At 43.5% G+C, this 20054-nt stretch overlaps 1 protein-coding gene across 1 annotated transcript in view; it reads left to right on the forward strand.

The window, feature by feature from the left end:
• Window positions 1–872, forward strand: part of LOC113406528 (cystathionine beta-synthase-like) — a 56077-nt gene extending 55205 nt beyond the window's left edge. The window contains exon 18 of the mRNA XM_026651796.2: window positions 34–872. The gene's annotated coding sequence lies outside the window, so the exon portion shown is untranslated. The remainder of the gene's footprint in view (window positions 1–33) is intronic.
• The last annotated feature ends 19182 nt before the right edge of the window (window positions 873–20054 follow it).

A 20054-nucleotide genomic window follows, 5' to 3' on the forward strand; every position in this document is an offset into this window, starting at 1 on the left:
CTCTCTCTCTCTCTCTCTCTCTCTCTCTCTCTCTCTCTCTCTCTCTCCCTTTGCTAGAATGTTCTGTCTCCTGTTTTGTTTTCAACATTCTAAAAATAAACACAGTTGGGATCATCCTGACTGCTGTGATGTAACAGCACATCTAAACGTTGCAGAGCTTTTCGGGATCGTTAGCTCTCAATCTCCTGTAATTGGTTGATCTGCATAGAATTTATATAAAAAACAAATGTTAGACCGTACTGATTGTGCTTAAAGTCTAAAACACTGTTAACACGTAATTGAAGGTAACAAACTGAACAGCCACAGCCAAGCTGAGGCGAGAGCAATCTAGGAAGACTGCCTATGAGACTGTGTGTGTTGCTCATTGACATAGAATAAGTCCAAGACACTGGATTTGGTGACAATATGGGTATGCCTTCCCTAGTAAAACATTTGTGTATCTTTTCACAGTGAGATCGTTAACTTGAAACAGGGTTGAGGTAAATCCTGGACTCCAGCTATAGGGTTTACCTCCAGCAGCTGTTTTGAGTCCGAGCTATCACTTGCCTTGTCTTGACTGAAATATTGCAATAAGGTAGCTAACACAAGAGAGTCGTCTTACTGTAAAAGACACACCTTTTTCTTAGTGAATACACAGCTTATATCATTTATTTTTACCTGGCTGAATACCCACATGCGTAAACAACAAATCAAAATCAGATCAAGCTCTCTAAAGAGCGAATTCTTACCGGTTATGGCGTGTTTCATGCACAACAAGAAGGCAGCACATTTCCCCTGAAAACTTTTATCTAAGACTGACCTCCTACCTCTAACTGAAGTTCTTATGCCTACACTTAGGTCATATAATGTAATTCTCTCCAGTCAGGAGCAAGGGGAGGGCCCTGTAAGATCCTTTCATCGCAGCCCCCTGGCTCCTCAAGTGCTTCTGAACTCTAGATGTCACTGCAGGGAAGAAACATGTTTGTTTTGTTATACATCGCAGAAGCTCATCTAGGACAAAATCCTGCCCTTCGTTAGATGTATGTAACTGGACTACAGGCAATAGGGCTGCATAGGTATGAGCGGGCAGAATTTGGCCCATAATATTTAATGAGTGTACTGAATACACTGTGACCAAACTTACCAGTGACCCACTGCAATGGCATTGTCTGAGCCAGTCAGAGTGGAGGGGATGCTGTGCAGTTAGCTAGGTGTAACTATGGATTTCTTTTAGCTACAGAGGTTTCTGGAGTCTCATTTGTGTCTGACTTGCATTAGTTTAGTGTTGCCCTTTCTCAAACTGTTCAGTCCACCTAACCTTGTACTCTGGTTAATAGTGGCTCTCAGCCACTCTGCAGTGGTTTACATAATAACTCTACAGTGATTGGGGGGGGGGGGGAGAATCTATTTCCTATCTCTATTATGACTGCTGTGATCCTCCTCTGATAGGTTATTTGCCACAATAAACCTCTCTGCCAGCACAGAGATGCTTTCTCAGCTTCTCACTCCCTTTAGCTGAAGCAGAAAAATTCCACAGTTTACACAAAAAGCCAGACAAAAACTCCCAAGAATCTGCAGCTGTCAATCAACTAAAAGAGGAATTATACACACACACACACACACACACACACTATAAAAAACCCCACCCATCTGTATTTTCATTTCCCTCCTTCCTTCAATCTCTGCAGGTCTCTTAGCCCCACAAATGCTGTCACATTTGCTTTACAATTTGAAAATCTGCAGCCCCTCCCTCCCAATTCAGTTTTCAACACAAACTGTAAACAAAAGTATGTTATTCTGGGGTCAGCAGCCTTGCTGGTGTGGAGAAGAGGGAAATGAATGTGTGATGAGAGGTGTGGTTGACTCCAGAACTCCATGTATGTAGTATAGTTGCAGCCATGTTGGTCCCAGGATATTAGATAGACAAGGTGGTGAGGTAATATCTTGTATTGGACTAACTTCTGTTGATGAGAGAGACAAGCTTTTGAGCCACACAGACCTTCATGTAGCTTGAAAGCTTCTGGTCCAATCAAAGACACTACCTCTCTCACCTTGTCTCTCTAGAATTCCAGGTAATTCAATTGCTCCTGTTTAACAGACTTAATCTAATTCACACAGTTCACCACTGGGTGCTGTCTTAACCTATAGATTGCAGTACTGAGCTTCATGCAGCAAGTAATACACACTGGTTTAAATGGCATTAGCCGTTGCAGACTTCATTCAACACTTTCTTACTGTTTAATGTCAACATTTAAGCCACTCTACAGTGATTAAGGGAAGTCTTTTATGTTTTAAAGGGAAAAAATCATTCAATACTATGTGCTGTATTTATTGCACAAAAGTTCAATGTACATTATAAAGAGTTCAATAAAAGCAACTTGAGTGATTTAAAATGGTTGGGTTTATTTTTAATTTTGCTGTTGGCCATCCAAGTTGAAAGTACCTTTGACTATAGACCTGTTGTGGGAAATTTCCATCAGTCACAAGGCACCACCCAGTTCCAATTGGTTGGCTGTAACATCATCTGCCCTTTTTCATCTCTCTGGAAGGAACTGGGGATATGTGAGGATCCTGGCAGGGAGCCATGTTTTGTCTGCCCTAAGTTTCATAACAGAACACATGCAACAGTAAAGGTGCAAAACTGACACACAGAAAAGGCAAATGCTAAGGTGTTTACTGCAACGTTTACTTACCCACATTGCAAGCCAGTATTGATTACTAATTGGACTGATATTTGCATGCATGAATAAATAGGAACAGTACGGATCAGTTAGCATTGCTATGAGAACTTGGTGTCTTTTTTGGTTGTACAGTAAACTCACAATGTTAATGGTGCATTAACAAAACTTTAGTTTTTAATTTTTTCTTTTTTTAAAAATAAGCTGCCATGGAAGAGGGGAAATGCTATCTGCATTGTTATGAAACTACTTGTTTGTGTGTGTTGCACAGTTATGTAGTGTCTCAGTTAATTGCTCATCTTAAACCAGAGTAGAAATGGTTTGTTTTGCCATGCACGAAAGTAAATATTTAATCTCCTAGAAAAAATTGTTATAATTTGCACAGCAACAGCTCTTCACTGTGGACTAGCTATATGTGAAGTTTGAAAGCTCAAGTCTTGAAGATCTTCATACACATAGATCTAAATTTTTTTTAAAGCAGAGAAATTATATGCGGAATGCCCCCCCAGCCTCCATCAGTAATAGCTGGACAGATTTTTCCTTCAAAACTCCATTTTTGGTATCAATCAGAAGATTAGATCGTGTTCTATTTTTTCCCCCTTTCTTTTTGGAATGTTTCAGCCCAATGGGAGAACTTTGCAGGAAAGGAGTGACTATAGCCCACTTATAATAGAAGTCACAGTGTAACATCTGCTCTAACATTTTGTGACAATGTTTTTTTAAGTTCATCTTTTGAGGTGTTGATCAGTGACCCAGTCTAAAAGTCATTCTTGGACAGGAGGTCCTGGATTGCTCAGTGGATGGGTAATAAAACATGAAGACCCCCTGCATACTTCTAGATTACTGGTTGAAATATAGCCCACCTAGGTAGCGATTGCAAATAACTTCCATCAAATATGTTTGGTAGCATATAGAAAATGAATTCTGATCATTTCAGTCCAATATCTATGGACAGGTTTTGCTTGCAAACCCACTATTGCAATGATGCAGCGTTAGTGGTGGCCACATCAGAGAGGCCAATGGCTAACTGGGCATGGGGAACAGGGCAGTCTTAGCCCTAGGCTAAAGCTGTCTGCCTACAGTGCTGCTTCCAGTGGCGCAGCAAAAGAGTGTCTCTGATCACTCCCTTCAGTTCATTCCCAAACTCTTGTTCAGCCTGCAGTTTCTATCCACTTGCTTCCTCACCCCACTCCAAAAAGGGGTTCCTATTTCTGCTCACTTGTGTGCAGCAGTTCCAAAAATGCCCCCAAATCCTTTTGTACGTTTGCTTCTTGAAGCACTATGCAGCTAGAGCGAAGGACTCAAGGGTACCCTTTGGTTCTAAAGGCAGCTGCTGTGGGTGACTGGTCAGAAACAGGGACCCCTTTTGGTAAGAGGAAGTGAAACCGATGGGAGACATGGTGGAAGGGAGGAAGCCTATCTTTGCAAAACAGGCAGGTACGTCTGGGGTTGATAAATGATTGAACCCTCCTCATCCCTAGAGGTGCTCACCCTGAGGACGCTTGTGTGGTATAATCTCTGCTGAACCCCTTCTGTAGATAGAGGACTTTGGTCCACAAAACGACCTTTCATAAGCAAATTCCCTTTTAGAAAAAAAAGTCCTGTTGCTGGTGGAGGTGCCTGTTTCTATCACATCTGGGTGGCAAAAGCTGACAGTCGCACACAGACACGCTGGGGATGGGCAGGAGCAGCTCAAAAATAAAGGCAGACCCAAAAAAAAAAATCCACAATATTGTCTTTTTAAAACAACTCAGGATTTTTGGGGTCTGACTCAGGATTTTTGAACCTGTGGGTTTGGCAATGCTGGAATCAGCGAGAAAAATGAGGCAGTTGGCGCTGCTGCCCTCAATTTGGGGGACACAAGGACATGCAGGACACAGGCACAGTCCAATGGTCACAGATTCTGATCTTGCAGGCCTGGGGCACAGGTGCACACAAGCATGCTCCACCTGGACAAAACATCTCGAAGAGTCACCAGGTGAAGTAAGTGACCATTCTTTCTGCCCCTAGTTAAACGAGTGCAAGTGAGGGCTAGTTTTAAAGGCAATAATTACATAAGGAACTCAGTCCTGTTAGTGAATAAACAACATGTAACCCTTCTGCCAGTCAGAGTTGGCAGCAACAAGGGCCGGGTTCAGTATCTAGGGGTTCCTTTTCAATAACACAATGCAAAATGGGCTCAAGCCCCCGCCCAGTGACCTGGGACAATTACACACCACCCCCTGGGTGCCTCTAAGAGGCAATAATTCCCCTCTCCCAAGCGGAGTCTGAGTGTAGCAAAAACTTTTAATAAAACGAGGGGAATAACTCAGCATTAATTTGGGAAAACACCGCAACTAGGTTCATAAACATAAACCCCAAGCAAAAGACCCACCCCCAAGTAAGTTGGGCTGTCCCCTTTTCCCCTCAAGTTCTTAAGTCCAGCAACCCAAAAGTCCCTTTAACATGCCCATCCCTTCTCTGCACCCCACTCACAGTTGCTGTCCTTGGTCAGTGCAGCCCCAGACTCCAGAGGTTCATCTGCAGCATTCACCTCCCACCCTGGGTGGAAGGGGGTGGGTAAGGAGGCACCTTACACACTCCACTGCTCGGGCACTCGCTCACCGCCCCACCAGCCGCCTTGCTGGCCATGTCTCTCCACCAGCCAGCTGGCTGGCTGCTCACCAAGATGTCTTCAATGCCCACCACTTAACACAGCTCTGAGTGATTTCAGCTCCCAGTGATCTTAGCTGTTAGTGGGAGGAGGGAGCTTCACTCTCACTGGGCAGTCTCTTGCACCAAAAACACTGTCCCAAAGTAGGTCTAATCCTTAGACCTAGGTATCTGTGATTTCAGCTCTGCAGTGTATAGCAAGACTCTCTAAGGGTTGTAGACAACATGAGACCCTTTTAACAGAGACCACCCTCTCTCAACTCATTGGGCTTTGGAACCCATGTCCCCTACCTAGTAAGTGCCATTCAGCTGAGGGTGAGTCCCTCCACTGGGGTGTGCTGGGTACAGTTCTGCTGCCCTCGATTCACACAACAAGGATAACAACTCTTTATTACTTCTGCCCCAATAACAAGGAAACTGGGGATCCAGCCCCAGCCACACGTGATCATTTGGGCAAGCAATCCCATCATGCTGAGTACCTACACAGGATGGGTGTGCCCATGCAAATAAGATCAACTCCTGAAGTCCTTTTCCACAGCTCACCACTAGATGTCAGGGGAGTGCTCATTCAGACTCTACTTACATCCATGACACTAAAATCCTCTGAAGACACTAGGATAGAATTGTTTAGATTTAGTAATGCAGAGACGGACAAACTAATTGCTTAAATACAGGCAGCACCAAGAGCTAGATCCATAGAGGGACTTGGGTGCCAAAGTTCAACATTTAGGCACCACTGAGATCTTCACAGCTCCTCCTCAGTTACCATCTAAACTTGTAGATGCTTAAATTCCCTAGTTGCCTAGATCTCTGCCAGTAAAGTCCCCATAGCACCTTAGCTCACGCAGGTGAGCATGTGCAAAACTGCTTAAGTCTAGACCCTGCCAAGCTGCTAGGTGCCCTAGTTCACACCTAAGCCCCTAGATGTCCACCCACCTGTCTCGCTGGCAGGGCCTGATCTGGTAGCTGTGCTCAGAGCATGCCAACTGATCAGGTCTCGCACAACATACAGCCGAGAGCAACTTGTGTATGTGCATGCGCTTAACCGCCTGCTCATCAGGGCACTCGTGGGATGTGGGAGATCTGGTTTCAGTTCTTTGCTCTGCCTTATTTAGAGCAGGGACTTGAATGTGGAGTTTTCATATCCCAGATGAGTGTCCTAATTCATTGGGCCAGAGCAAGAGAGATTGACTTTGTAGCTCAGTGATTTGGGCACTCACCTGGGAGGTTGGGGATGTGGGTTCTGGTCCCTGGGCCAATGAATATTTAGTTCACAAAAACGGAACCACTCCAAGAGAGTGCCTAATTGTTAGGGCACTCAGGCGGGCTATGGGAGCCCCATAGTCACGTCCTGTTTCAAATCAAGGAGTGCAGGGGATCTGGAACAAAAAGGACTGAGTTCCCCTTCCCCACCTCCTTTAGGGCAACCCCCTTAGGAATGCCTGAAAGTAAGGAGTGTGCAATGCCATGTGCCATGACCAAGGTGAAGTATTTACCAGTTGCAGTGGGGGGCTTGGTGAAGAAGAATGTGTTTTACCTGTGGGTAATGGCTCAAGGAAAACAGACATCCTCCGTGTTTTAGAACTGCGCAGCACTGGATCGTTCTCATAGAAGACATGAACAGTTTACTGGGAAAAATATAAAGAAGCGCAGTTTATCCCAGGGCTTGTATTATAATTTTGCCAGGTAACAAGACACCACAGCTCCTTGACCACACTGAGCCATAGTCTTCTTTCCTCTGCCAAACTCTGAGGTAACACAAAACTGGACATCTCTGAGGGCACCAGCAATGAAGGAACAGATGGGAAGGGGTATTGTACTTTAAAATTAATGTGCAGGTGATACAAACAAATACTAAAATCTTTTGAAAAATATGGGCCCTATTGAGCCCCACATTGTGGTAACTAAGAGATTGTTGCATTCAGTTGTTGTACTCATTCAATTTCTGTCTGTAATACCATAAAGATTAGGACTCAACTTTGATATCCTCACTCATGTTGAGCAGTAGCTTACTTTGTAAGTGATACCACTGACTTCAGTTGGATTAAACATAAAATCAGATATACTCAGCATGAGCAGAGGTATTGGAATCTGACCCTTAGTGAGAAGAACATTTTATTGTTTTTAAAAAAGACTTTAAAAAATTTATTTTCTTAATGAGAAAAAATAATTGTTGCTAGATGTTGTTTTTCAGGTTTCAGCCATGGAGTGACGCTTTATGTTCATATAAGGATTGTATAGCATACAAATCACTGATATAGCCAACCGCTGTTTCAACCTTTAAACACCCATAATTTATACAATGTGAAAGTGAAAGGATCAAGTCCTCTATTGGCTGGCATAATTCCATTGACTTCAATGGAGTCATGCTAACCAGTACAGAATTTGTCTCTAGGCTCTCACATCAAAACAACTTTACCTTAAGACACCCTTTAAAACCCAGTGAAAAATGTTCTGCTTTGAATGTTCAGACCTATCATTTTCAGCTTTGCTAGACTGTTTTTCTTCATGTGTGGGTGGATTTCCCTCCTCCCGGAGGAAGGCTGCACTCACACCAAACTTCACACTGTAGCTTCAGTTGCTTTTTAAAAAGCCACAAGGAAATGTGTGTGGTTTTCTCCTTCCACAATGGAATAAGTTTAAAAAAAAAAAAGCACTGAACCGATCTGCCTCCAAGTTTTCCCCAGAATTCACCTTTGTGCTGCACCCATCCTTCCTAATGAGAATTGTAGATTCCCATCGAAGAGAGAATCAAGCTGAGAGGTTGGCTTTGTGGTCATGAAATTCCGAAGCAGCTGGGCACCCAGCAGTACAAACTAGTGGAGCCAGATCAGCGCTTCATCTTTTCAAAGGCAGAGTAAATCGCATAGTACTCAATTAATCAATGTGGAATCTTTCAGATGATGCTTTAAAAACAGAAGCCCTATCTGCTGCTCATGGGCATGACTTATTCTGTGATGTCTTTCATGAGAGCAAGGAATTTTCCCAGATATCTTTGCCCAAAATGTGACATCTTCTCTCTGCTACTGTCCTATGACATGTTATAGTCTGGTCGTCTACCTTGCTGCAACTTTCCTGCCCGAGGTGGCTCATTTCAATGGGAAGCACTCTGAGGTCTTTCAGGGTAAAAGCTGGTATGTAAATACAAAATCTGAATGCACCCCGCCTCTGAAGGGAACAGTTGTGAAAAATTTAAATGTAATAAACAACTTCCATTTACTTATACGATCTGTTTTTTTCCCACTGTTAACATTTGCAAATAGAACTTGAACATTGCACAGTAGAAAGATAAGAATTATATAACCATGTACCACGTCATATTTTTATTGTTATATACTCGTGGTGAGATTAATGGGAGTTATTTGCATGGAATGAAGATATGATGGGGTGTCAGAGCTAAATTCTGTTCCCCACAAGGTGTGTGGGCTGAACTTCCCCATCAGCTGAGCGCACACATTGGCAAGGCAGCATCAAACCAATACAAAATTCCTGTGTCTTCAGTAAAGAGTGCGCAGGGCAGATCTGGCTGTGTGAGGAGGTTGCAGATCCACGCTGCTCAAACACACTGTTGATGTTCAGCGCTCAATCAGTCCCATATCTAGACTAGATTTAAGCATGTATTGGTTCAAGGTATATTTGTGAAGGGAGATATCAAGGCCAGAATGGACCCCTTGGGTTGTTCTTTAACTGGAATGTACACAGAACATCATTCTTACTGGGACTAACATTATTTGGAGCACCTTTATGTGTGGCCTGGAAGACTGGGTCACATCAGATAACTCACAGGATTGTTCCACTATGGATTATCCCTGGCAATGTTTTCCAGAGATTTCACATATCACAAAAAGGCCAAAGATAATGTCATTCCTCTGCTGGGGCCTCTGTCTGTTATGTTTATTGCCTAGGAAAGGTTTGGGTCCAAAACAAATAGTCATTGCTGCTTTTTATAACCTGCGTTCATGTACGACAGCAAAGTTTCCCACACACCTGCTTTTTAATAGTTGTTCATCTCAGCCAGCATGTAATAGGTTGGGAATCTTTATGGAGTCCTTTAGCTAGGGGTGCAAAGGATCCTTAGGTGCTAAACCCTGATTTAGTAATAAAGCTGCTAGCAATAGGAATCTGGGGAAAAAATCCTCTTTCAGCACCAGCTCATCAATCTTAGTGTATCAGATATGCTAGGCGGCTAGTCACGTAATACTGGAACTGTTCTCCCATGATACCGTGACTTTGCATTGTACCTAAGGTTGTGATTCTGTTACCCTCAAGGGAGTTGGTGCTACTCAATGTGAGTAAGTGCTGCAGAATCAAGCCCTGAAAGTGTGTTTGATTGTAGGGTGCCCTAAAGGCATGAAGGATATTCGTACAATGGGGTGCACCAAAGTGTTTCTTATACTTCTGTTATGGTCTTAGTTTCTGACTCAGCAAGGCCCCTAAGCACATGCTAATCTTTAAAGTTAAGCACATGCTTAAGTACTTTGTTGCATTGGGGTGGGTTTAAGCATGTACTTAAGAGCTTGCTGAATGGAGGCCTTAATGTACATGTGCCTAGTGAATTTTTAAAACTAAAGCTAAGTAAATAAAAACTGAATCAATACATAAATTGCACATTCTATTTACATCCTGACCATTAAGATTTTGAGAGGAATCACATACTAAACCTGAGCAGGTATACATGCTATGAGATCACCCAATCAGTATCTTTCATGAAGTGTTCTAACTCAGCTGATTGGCTTTCTCTCGCTGCTGCAGATATAAACAGGCGAGCTAAAGCATTAGGGAAGTCACTCAGCAACTACCTTGAGGCCAGGTAAGTATATCTATGATTTTACTGTAGCCTGTGACTTGCGGGCCACGTTCCAAGGTTTGATTAGGGTTCATTGAGAATCTGTGTTAACAATTTCTGGATAATCCTATTTCGAAAACTAACCTTCTATTTGTCTAGCTTGGTGAGATTTTTAAGAGAAACATTTTCTATTCACTCACTTTTAAATTACACAAAAGATTTGAATTTTCTTTGAGTGCTGCAAAAGATTGAATGGGCAAATTAGTATGAAAATCTGTCTACTGTGCCAACTCCTTTATCTCTTCATTCAGTCTAATGTATGAAGGTTTCTTCACAGAGCAGGGACGTTTTCTTCCATTTGAAGAGTTATCAGTGCAATGTGATTAAATAGCCATAAACTAAAATCTGCAAAGCACTTCATACGCATCAGCCAAGGTGACGTGTCCTGTGCAGCATGCTAGACACAAATTGCATAGTTGTCCACCTTGCTGCCTCTCTGTCCAGTATGTCTTGTGTTACTAATTTAGATATTAAATTCAGTACATTTTGTGCTTGCACAACTGCTTCAATTTTCAATGTGCTGCAGACTTTTTGTGTTGAAAACGAGTAACTGCATCACAGAGGCTGTCGGGGAGGGGGCAGACCTGGATTTTTTTTACTAGTTGAGCAGAGACCAAGTGGAGCTTTTGCCACATGCGGGAGGTGGGTTTGCTTTTGGCAGCAGGAAAAGTAAGATTTCTCAGCCACCTCTTTAAATGTTTGATTAGTTAATGTCAAAGGCCAGTATAGAATGTGATTATTTAGCCAGGTAAGTAACGTCCTGATTTCAGATTATGTTCAAAGTACTGCATAATTGTGTCCCAGAATTTAAGTTTACATTTAAAACAAAATAAGTTTCTAGCCTTCATGGCTGGAAAGATAGCCTTCAAAACCAGGACTCAAGTGTAACCGATACCATAATGTCTGCAGACTCAGACAGACAGACTGAGACAATGCCTCTAATAGAAATGTGAACTCCCCTACCTGTTATGAAGCCTAATCATAACAAGAGCGTATTATTCTAGTACTGACTGCTTTAGCAATAATATCCAGCAAATGTGCTCCTTGCTGGATGTAGGGACAGGTACTGGGGCAGGGAGTGGAGGTGGAGGAGCAATGGAGCAACTAACTGCAGTCAAGAATGGTTAGGGTTAGGAATGAGGAAATCAAACACTCTCTCCCAAAATTTTAAGTGACAAAGAAAAGTTATATCCCCTTCCTAGTGCCAAGCTTGTCTCCAGTGACCCTTGTTATGAGAGCTGCTTGTTGGGAAGTGTGTTAATCTCCTTTCATACTTATTCAGTTAATCTCTTCTTTATAGACAAGTGACTTGTGCTCCTTGTCCCTTAATTCACAAGGCAAATAAGGATTTGCTTAGAGAGAGACTCCCAAGGCTGGCAAACCCAAATTGTAAAAACACTAACATTTTTAAAACTTTTTTTTTAAATCTCCAAACTAGCTGCAGGTTCAGTGCAAGCATTGGGAAGGAGTTCAGAACATCCATTTTTTAGCCAGATTGATTCACGTGTTCTTAGTCATAACTAATATTTAGTCACCCATTTCCTTCCAGTGCTCCCGGTCTGTAAAATGCTGGCCGGAGTGAGTGCTGCAGGCACCAACCAGTCTAAAGGATCAATGCACGTTCTTCCATGGAACGTTTTATAAGAACAAAAGCACCAGTAACATTGCCAACCTATGTGAGTCTTATTATTAGTCTCACAATATCTTGTATTTTCCTTAAAGTCCCAGCACCTGGAACCAGTTGATGATGTGAGACTCTGTTTTCTTTTCTTTTCTTTTCTTTTTTTTTAAGGTCTGTTTTTAGCTTTCAACATTGTGGAGAAAAATTTGAAAATTTGAATCTCAAAGACCAGAAGACAAACTAAAAGAACCCCAAGATCATTGGCTTGAAAATAATGAGACTTTAAAATTAATCTCCATTCATAATTTTGAATGCTTCAATATGGCTAATTTGGGAGTAGGAGGATTGTATCAAATTAATAGATTCTAAGGCCATTGTGATCATCTAGTCTGATCTTCTGTATAATACAGGCCACAGAACTTCCCCAAGATAATTCCTGGCGCAGATCTTTTAGAAAATCATCCAGTCTTGATTTAAAAATTGGCAGTGATGGAGAATCCCCCACAAACCTTGGTAAATTGTTCCAAAGATTAACACTCTGTGAAAAATCTACACCTTATTTCCAGCCTGAATTTGTCTAGCTTCAATTTCCAGTCACATTATACCTTTCTCTGCTAGATTGAAGAGCCCATGTAGGTACCTACAGATTATAATCAAGTCACCCCTGAACCTTTTTTTGTTAAGCTAAATAGAGAGACTCAAGGAGCTCAATCACTATATGGCAAGTTTTCTAATCCTTTAATCATTCTCATGGCTCTTCTCTGACCCCTCTCCAATTTATCAATATCCTTCTGGAACTGTGGACACCAGAACTGGACACAGTATTCCAGCAACAGTCACACTAGTGCCAAATGCAGAGGTAAAATAACCTCTCTACTCCTACTCGAAATGTCCCTGTTTCTTCATCGCAGGATTGCATGAGCTTTTTTTGGACACAACATCACATTGGGAGCTCATTTTCAGCTGATTATCCACCCCCATCCCCAATTTTTTTTTCAAAGCACTGCTTCCCAGGATAGAGCCCCTCATCCTGTCAGTATGGCCTGCGCTCTTTGTTCCCAGATGTATATACCTTTACATGTATAATGCTTGCTTGTGCCCAGTTTACCAAGCAATCTAGATCATTCTGAATTAGTGACCTATCCTTTTCATTATTTACCGCTACCCCAGTTTATGTCATCTGCAAACATTATCATTTATTTTATGTTTTCTTTTAGGTCATTGATAAAGATGTTAAATAACATAGGGCCAAGAACCAATCCCTGAAGTGTCCCACAGTAAACACACACACTCAAACACACCCTATGTTCATCCTTTTTACAATACTATGATAAATTTTGTACAAAGTATGCCTTGTGAGGTATCATTTGATAACTCTCAATCTGCTGAACATTATTGTCCTGGTAAAATATGTACGGCAGCATTATATATAAAGTTATAAAAGATTCCACAATCCAGATTGTACCCTGGGAAATGTCACAGTGATGTTTCCCCATTTACAGTTACATTTTGAGACCTAGGAGTTAGTCATTTTTAATCCATGTAATGTGGGTCATGCTAAGTTTATATCATTCTAGTTTTTTAATCCAAGTCTCATGCAGCAACCAAGTCAAATGTCTTACAGAAGCCTAAGTATTTTACATCAACACTATTACCTTTATCATCCAAACTTGTAATCTCATCAAAATATATGTTAGTTTGGCAGGCTCTATTTTCCATAAATCCTGTTGATTTGCATTAATTACACTACCTTCTTTTATTTCTTTATTAATCGAGTCCTATATCAGTCACTACATTGTCTTGCCCAGGACTGATGTCAGGCTGACTGGCCGATAATTACCTCGGTCATCCCTTTTTCCCTTTTAAAATTTGGCAAAACCTTAGCTTTCTACCAGTCTTTCAGAACTTCCCAACTGTTCCTAGACTTATTGAAAATCAACATTAATGGTCCAGTGAACCTCCCAGTCAGCTATTTTAAAACTCCTGAATGCAAGTTATCTGGATCTACTGATTTTAAAAAGTCTGAGTTTAGTAGCCACAGTGATAATAGTGGCATGCGAAGAGTATTATCATCACCATATGATGAAATTGCATGATCTGTTCCCCCCCCAATACAGAACACAAATATTTATTGAACACTTCTGTGTTTTCTACATTATTATTAATTCTACCATTTCAACTAGTAAGGGACCAATACTATTGTAAGGATTCTTTTTGTTCCTAGTATTTTTTTTTAAATTAATTATTGTCCTTAACATTGCTGACCATAGATTTCTTCTTGTGTCACTTGGCTCCTCTTGTCAATTTTCTACAATTCCTAACTTCTTCTGAGTTTACATTCATTACTATCAACTTCCCTTTCTTCTATTTCTTATATATATTTTTACAGCTGCCTTTAATTCCCCTCAACCAGTTTTGTTTTTTAACCAGGACAGCCTTCGTCCTCAGTTGTGGGATTGTGGCTTTTTGGGCAACTAGTGAAGTGTTCTTAAATGATTCCCAATTATCATTCACATTTTCCTGATTATATTTTTCCTCTCAGCTGATTTGGATCATAATTGTTTTTAAGCTTTGTGAAATTAGCCCTATTAAAGCACCAAGTATATATATTACTAGCCTGGACTAGCTTATACAATATAGATGTGATCAAGTCATGATCACTTGTACCTAAGCTCCCATTAACTTTTATTTCTGTGATCAGTTCCTTTCTATCTGTTAGGAGACGGTCAAATATAGAATTCCCCCACACTGGCTGCAATACTTTCTGAGTTAGGAAATTGTCATCTATAAAGTTCAAGGATGTTTTAGTACTGGCACGGTGAGACCTCCAGCATAGGCCACTCAAACTGAAGTCCCCTATGATCACATACTGTAGATAGCGGTGTAAGGAACTGGTCATCCTGTTCCTTACTGTGCGTTGATGGAGGCTCCAACTAGTACCACATCTTGTGCTTTATCTTTTAGGACATTGATCCATAAGCATTCAAGATAATTTTCTTCTGAGTTATCAGTGACTTGGAAACAGGTAATATCATTTTGACATAGAGTGCTATTCCCCCTCCCAATGGGTGGCACATGAACTGCCAGCTGGGGGAGGCTAGCCCCCAGCCCCATCCCTTCCACCCAAGGTCCCGCCCCTTCCCCTCCCTGCTGGAGCCCAGAGCCCGTCCCATCTTGGCCACCAGCATAGTTCTGCCCCAGGCTAGCCCCCCAGCCCCAAATAGGGCCGGCTCCAGGCACCAGCTTAACAAGCAGGTGCTTGGGGCGGCCAAAGGAGAGGGGCGGCACCTGCGGCAATTCGGGGGTGGCAGGTCCCTCACTCCCTCTAGGAGCGAAGGACCTGCCGCTGAACTGCCGCCGCCAATCGCGGCTTTTTTTTTTTTTTTGCTTGGGGCGGCAGAAATGCTGGAGCTGGCCCTGGCCCCAAAGGAGCACTGGGAGGGCAGTCGGCGTGCAGCCGCAGCGCCCCCTCCCCCTCCAGCCGGAGCACTGGGGGCTGGAGGACTGGAGTGCACATAGGGGGTGGTGGTAAGCAGGGGGCGGTGGTAAGCAGGGGGCCTCCCCCAGCCTATGCGACCCTCTGTCCATGCCCCTCCTCTCTTTTCCCATTCAACCCATCCTAAATAGATTATAACCATTTAGAAACAGTGGCACCAAAAGGCCCCAAACTGATTGAAGGCCCATTGTACTGTGTGTGTGTGTGTATGCATGTGTACACACACACACACACAGAGCAAATGACAGTCCCTACCCCAAAGAGCCCACAGTCTTAAATTTAAGACCAGATGTAACAAGTGGGCGTAACAAGAGGATGGGGGTAACAGTAAAACACAGCTATCGGCATGCTGTGTAGGTATGATGTCATGTTTTATTTTTACATCAATAAAGCATGTGAGTAGAGTTGTCACATCTGGCCACTTGCCCAGTCACTATCAGTTGGCAACGTTTTGTAGACATTATAGTAAAAGTGGGTCTCTTGGCGGAATTAGAAGAGGGAGTGGTTTCATAGATTAGTGCAAGGATGACAGGCCCAGATTAACTCTCCTGTGGGTCCGGGGCTATTTGATTTTGTGGGGTCCCTGTATATAAGTCTTTTTCCTGGGAGGGAGTTTGGTGCAGGATATTGGGGTGCAAGAGGGGGATTCTGATCTGGGGCAGGGGGTTGGGGTGGAGGAGAGGGTGTGAGGTGTAGGCTCCGGCCAGGAGGTGCTTACCACAGGTGCCTGCCGTAGCCCCAAGCTACTCCCCGAAGTGGCTGGCTGCTAGCACATCTCTGCGGCCCCTGGGGTTCCTGGCCAATGGGAGCTGCGGGGACGGTGTTGGGGGCAGCACGCAGAGCCTCCCCCCTCTCCCCATTAGGGTGACCAGACAGCAAGTGTGAAAAATCGGGATGGGGTTGGGAGGTAATAGGAGCCCATATAAAAAAAAAGCCCCAAATATTGGGACTGTCCCTATAAAATCGGGACATCTGGTCACCCTACTCCCCATCCCCTCCCCTCCTGCCAGGGGCCACAGAGACATGCTAGCAGCCGGCTGCTTCAGGGAGCAGCGTGGGGCCACGGCATGCAGGCAGCCTGCCCGAGCACCCCACTGTGCCACTGGACTTTTAGCAGCCCGGAGTTGGAGATTGCTGCCTGTGATTTATTTTTGTGGGGCCCTCCTTGAGCCGTGGCTCTGGGCTGCAGCTCCTAAAACCCCTGCCTTAATCCGGCCCTGAGGATGATGATCGACATGTGTGTCAGTGACCCTCTGTAACTCATGTGACAAATGCTGGTTTCAGCATGAACTCCCCCTCTGCACCTTGCACTGCCCTTGATGGAGGAGAAGCTACGGCAAGGGAGCCAACAGGACAGCAGGCCACAGTCCAACCAGGCTGCTGGGGGATGGGAGAATGAAAAATCATGCTGAGGGGCTGGCAATATAACTGAGATTGGGATTTCCCACAGAACTGTGGGCTCCACATGGTTATCAGGCCACCCCTCTATCCCTTCCATCCTACAGCTTTAAATATAACTTTCCCTCTTCTGTGTGCTTTGGGTGGAAGGAGCTGATTTAGCTCTTGGAGTCTGCACTCTGTTCACATCTCAGCATGTGCAAAACAAAATGTATTAGGAATGTTCAGCAACATCTGATAATGAGGAACTATTCTCTTCAGATTTGGCCACTCAGGGTATTTTCTTCCCGAGCCTCAGTGAATTTACAGACCCAGGCTGCTCTCTCCCTGTTAACTTCCATTGATGTCAGTGCAGGGCCGGCTCCAGCATTTCTGCCGCCCCAAGCAAAAAAAAAGCCGCGATTGGCGGCGGCAGTTCAGCGGCAGGTCCTTCGCTCCTAGAGGGAGTGAGGGACCTGCCGCCCCCGAATTGCCGCAGGTGCCGCCCCTCTCCCTTGGCCGCCCCAAGCACCTGCTTGTTAAGCTGGTGCCTGGAGCTGGCCCTGTGTCAGTGGGAGTTAAAAGCCTAAATACCTTTGCGGATTTGGACCTTAGTGTGTCTGTGCTTCAATCTCCCATTCGTAGGCACTTCTCTATCTCACAGGGCTGTTGTGAGGATGAATACGTTAGATTGTGAGGTGCTCAGATATTGTGGTAATGGAGGCTATATAAGTACCTAAGATAGATAGCCGTCACACTCTGTTTCTTCACCAAGATGAGTATTTATCTGCACACTTCTTTGTTGGTGTTCCTCCAGCTCGGTTAAACTTGGATTTTGTTGCAAACACCCAACTCAGCCCAAGTTGGTTGAGGTTCACAGGCCTTTCAAGGAAACAAGCAGTTTTGAGCAGCCCTTGGCTGACAGTTTAATGACAAAACCACATGAAGCTTAGTGATTGTTTTGAATAAGTTTTATTGTGAATATTTGTGGTGGTTTTCGCACCTGAATTTCAAAGCAGAACTCATGGGCTGCAAACCTGTAATCCCAATGGAATCATGGCTGCTGTGTTTGGCACAGCTGTTTGTAAATCTAAACTGGTGACAGTAATCCTGAAAAGCATAAGAACACTTGAAAATAAAAGCACACAGAGAATTAGTGTCCAAAAGTGGGTCAAGTTTTGGGCCATTCACAACTTGTAACAGTGCCCCTTTAAACTAAGATGGGATCAAGCAAGCAGTAAAATTTGGATATGGATCTGTATTTTGAACATCCCCATTTCAGTGGGTGTTTAAATCTGGGGTTTTGGTTAAGCCTATAATAAAGCTAGAGACCATTTGCAAAGGTCTCATCTGGATCCAGGTTTGGAGTGTGAACACCTCTGATGTTCAGGGATGCTTGGATCAAATGCTTTGATCTGGCCTATTATTAGCAGACCGGCCATTTCTAAAATTGGGGTCTGGATCATACCTTGGTCCCATCTCTACTTTTTGACCAAACCCGGGTCCCATTGAAGTCAATGACAAACCTTTTTTTGCCTTTCCTGGGACTTTGATTTGGCCCTTTCAGAGATTTCAGAATTGAACCTTTGGACTCAAACAGAAAGTGCAGGAGTTGCAAACCCTCAAGACAAGTGATGACATTTCTACTTGCAGTAATTACATAATAAAGCACCACAATAATGCAATAAGATATGGCTAGAATAATCTGTGCTGTTAGAGTAACGTCAAACTTCATAAATTATCCAAGATGCATGTCTGTGACCTGAGACTGAGTTGCAAAGTATGTTCATTTAACACAGACTGAAACAGGATTTGGCTGGATTACAGTGCCTCCCGGGGTGCACCACTGCAGAAAAGAGGCTTTTAGTTACTAAATGCACTTTTTCTTTTGTTTCTTACAATTAGTAAGTATTGTTTAAGTCTTGGCAGTAATCTAAACTTCCTTGCTTATCTCTGCTACAAAGACAGCCAAATCATGGAATCCAGTTACAATACATTTGTCCCCTCCTCTGGTTACAACACAGTTGCAATTATTTATAGTCTAGACCAGTGGTTCTCAAAGCCGGTGCACCGCTTGTTCAGGGAAAGCCCTTGGCGGGCCTGGCCGGTTTGTTTACCTGCTGCGTCCGCAGGTTCGGCCGATCACGGCTCCCACTGGCCGCAGTTCGCCGCTCCAGGCCAATGGGGGTTGCGGGAAGGGCGGCCAGCACATCCCTCGGCCCGCGCCGCTTCCCACAACCCCCATTGGCCTGGAGCGGCGAACCACGGCCAGTGGGAGCCACGATCAGCTGAACCTGCGGACGCAGCAGGTAAACAAACCGGCCCGGCCTGCCAAGGGCTTTCCCTGAACAAGTGGTGGACCACTGGTCTAGACAGAATCTTATTCGTGCCCCTGACTTAGCTGTATTTGAAGTGTAGATAGGCCATAACTGTTTATCCTTCTACTTTTAAACTGTTGTCAGTTGGCTCCTGAAACCTACAATGTATCCCTCTGTCCCTTTAAGGCCACCAATCAGCTCAATCTAAGATACCTAGACCTGTTGTCAGAGTGTGCAGATGCCACAGCAGGAGATGGAATCTGACCCTCTCTTTTGCTTACCTTGCTGCCATCATTTCACAAGTTCTCCAGTCATCATATTTTTCAATCTGGACAAGATCTGAATTCCTAATGTAATAATCAAAATCTTTAAACACGAAAGCACTTTCTATGGGCCCATCTGTGTATCATAAAGTAATAAGGAAAGACTAACCTCATTTTATCCTTTTGCAGATCACCTTTAAATGCAATGCAAGTTTATGATGCTTTAAGAACAACAAATGTTGTAACATACATTATGGACCTGCTCCAGCATCCATTCAAGTCAATGATAAACTCCCATTGACTTCAGTGGGAGTGGCAGTGGGTCCTATAATTAATGTCAGATCTCTGCAAACAGATACAAGGGAGGGGGAAAGATTTGTTAATTTCGGAGGCATAGAGAACAGACAATCAAATTTCTACAGAAATCATCCTTAGATGGCTTACTTACTATAAGTCTTGGAATATTGGTTTCCAGACTGTAAGAGTCACTGGGCTTTTCTGTAGTTATTTTTTTATCCATGTTTTGATTTGGTTTTTTCACACTTACATTGCCAGCTGTACCATAATTGATTACAATTGAGGTTCCAGTTCCTTAATTGTGATGGTGAAAAATATTCCCCTAGACTAGATAGCACTGAAGAATTGAGGGCCTATTTCCAAACTTGGATGCTCCAGTTACGGCACCCGGTTCGGCATTGAGGTCACTGTGTATCAGCTCAAGCGCCCCCGTGCAAACTGGTTACCCAGCATACATGCGCAAGGTTGAAAATCAAGCTCCCTGATTCTAACAGTTGCTTTTTCCACTCTTTTCCTCTCAGCTCAAG

Source organism: Terrapene carolina, unplaced genomic scaffold, assembly GCF_002925995.2.
Source record: "Terrapene carolina triunguis isolate 2854851 unplaced genomic scaffold, T_m_triunguis-2.0 Scaffold31, whole genome shotgun sequence".
NCBI classification, from domain to species: Eukaryota; Metazoa; Chordata; order Testudines; family Emydidae; genus Terrapene; species Terrapene triunguis.